The sequence below is a fragment of the Schistocerca piceifrons genome, unplaced genomic scaffold (genome assembly GCF_021461385.2).
Source record: "Schistocerca piceifrons isolate TAMUIC-IGC-003096 unplaced genomic scaffold, iqSchPice1.1 HiC_scaffold_938, whole genome shotgun sequence".
NCBI lineage: Eukaryota > Metazoa > Arthropoda > Insecta > Orthoptera > Acrididae > Schistocerca > Schistocerca piceifrons.
Genome location: NW_025729210.1, coordinates 137,501 through 140,000, shown reverse-complemented (window position 1 = coordinate 140,000; position 2,500 = coordinate 137,501). Strand labels below are relative to the sequence as shown.

The 2,500-nt window shown below is 44.7% G+C and overlaps 1 pseudogene; it reads right to left on the bottom strand.

Moving 5' to 3' along the window:
* LOC124772301 overlaps nucleotides 1-2,500 on the bottom strand; it is a 10,185-nt pseudogene that overhangs the window by 3,056 nt on the left and 4,629 nt on the right.

The window sequence follows — 2,500 nt, the reverse complement described above, 5'->3', positions numbered from 1 at the left end:
TGGAATCGTCTTTGGCCTATACTTATCAACTTGTTAAAGATATTTGTGGCCTTTATCGCAACATGACCTATATGTGGAGTATATGACCAGGCCTCGTCGATATATACGCCTAGATATCTTAAGGTTTTTTGTCTTGTGACTATTCTGTTGTTTATTCTTACTGTGGGATCACGTGCAAGCTTTCCCTTTAGCAATATATATGATGACTTATGTGGTGCAATCTGTAACTTAGAGTCACTGCACCACCGCATTAATATTTCTGATGCAAGTGCAGCTCGATTTTCTACTTCCAGACGACTGTTACCCTCCACCATTATGAAGAGGTCATCAGCATAGGCAACCGCACCAAGCACTGCATTGCTTTCTTGTAATGCATGCAACAAAGGGTCCATGTTTATGTCCCAAAAAATGGGGCCACACACTGAACCCTGTGGGCATCCCTTCGTTATAGGTTTGGACACTACAGTACCTGGAGCGGAGATCCTAGCAACTCTATGTTGACAGTAATCCCTCAGACAGCCATATAGTGACACCGGACACTCAATTTCCCGCAAACGGGAGAAGAGCGCCGGCCACCACAGGCTATCGAAGGCACCAGATATATCCACCGTGATTCCTAATACATACCGACTGGTGGAGGAGCGAGCCGTGTCGGCTACTTTGTTAATGGCATCTGATGTCGATTTACCCTTCCTAAAGCCGTACTGCAACTCGCTCATGCCGCGCAGTATTCTGTGGCTTGACAGTCTATGCACGAGTAGCTTCTCCAGAGTCTTTCCCAGGACATCCAGCAGGCAGATCGGTCTATACGACTTAGGGACTGTAGGATCTTTATTCGGATCTTTCTTAATAATGACGACCTCCGCAGTTTTCCATTTCGTTGGGAAGCGTTGAGTTTCTAAGCAGTGGTTGAAAATAACTGTGAGACATGGAGCCAACTTACGTACCAGATGCTGCAGGACCTCCGCAGGAATTGCGTCTGGTCCTGGAGCCTTCCGCCTGGCGAAGGAATTTACTGCATTTACTACCTCCTCCTGTGAGAAGGGGTAGACATTTAATTCATTATAGTATGGCTCCTCAGCTGCCTGTCTCAGCATGGCTTGCCTTTCAGTGTCGTTTCCTCGATCGTCATCTGGCAAGAGAACTCTGAGTAATTCCTCAGCAGTCTGTTGCCAGTTTGTCGTCATTATATCTGTGTCCGCTATCCTCACTGTTGACAGGAGCATTGGTGAGTGGATCTTCTCCCTCACAATCTTGTATGGAACCCCCCAGGGGTCCAAAACAAGATGCGAGTGGACAAAGTCCTCCCAACTTTTCTGTCTGTGCTTTATCAAGGATTCCTGAAAATTTCTTTTTTGCCTCCTGTAAATTGCCAAGTGATACTGTCTTGCGTCCTGGGTAAAGGCCCGTTGATAGAGACGACGAGCTCTCCTCATACCCTGCCGAAGCCTGGTAAGCTCAGGAGTCCACGGAGCTGTCGCTCTGCGGATGTACCTCTTCTTTAATGGCACAGAGGCAGCAACAGCCGTCTTTATAGAGGTTACAAGAACTTCAACTGCTTCATCGAGGACAAAAGCATTATTTACCAACTCTGGAGGACGGAACTCCGCCTCGAGCAGGTCCCAATTGGCTTTCCCATAGTCTAATTGCATTATCCATTCGTCAGAAACATGTACTACTCCTAGTGAAATTACAAATTCTATCAAGTTATGATCACTTGTTGTGTGTCCATCGTGTACATGCCAGTTTCTGATCTTATCTCTTACATTTTCCGTGGATAATGTTACATCAATATGTGATTCTGCACCCGCTCTACTTCTGTATGTGGGTGGATTTCCAGGTAGGTTCTCCACCTGGAGGTGGTGCTCCATTATCAGGTCCTCGAGTGCACTACCTCGAGCATCTTGTACAGGACTATGCCACAACGAGGATTTGGCATTGCTGTCCATAGTTATTATTACTAGATTTCCTTGTAGCGCTCTCAGGACACGAGAGAGATGTTGCAAATAGGGTTCAATGTTATCTCTAAATTGGCAATAAACATTTACTAAATACCAGGTCGTGTTCATTAGATTAACTTGAACTACTGAGATATGAGAAGTACAAAATTGTGTTATAACAGTTGTTTTAATTAATTTGTTCAAAATTATTATGGTAGACATGGGATTTGCCCCTGTTGAGATAACCTGAGCCGTCACAGGAAAGCCAGTGACCTTGCCAGAGGCGGAGTAAGGCTCCTGTATTAGTATTATATCTACCTCGTTTTCTTCAGTCATTTTTCTAAGTTCCTGTGTGACGGTATTACTTCTCATAGCATTTAATTGATAAACCTTGACGGATGCCATTACGGATGTCTAGTATAATAGTGATCTTCAGGCCACTTCTTGTAGGGATCAAAACCAATTCTCCCGTACATCATTACCATCTCTCTATAAAGCTTTTCTATGTCAAAAACCCTGCCCCGTCTTTGAAAGACCCTGTGAACTAGAATCAGTAACTC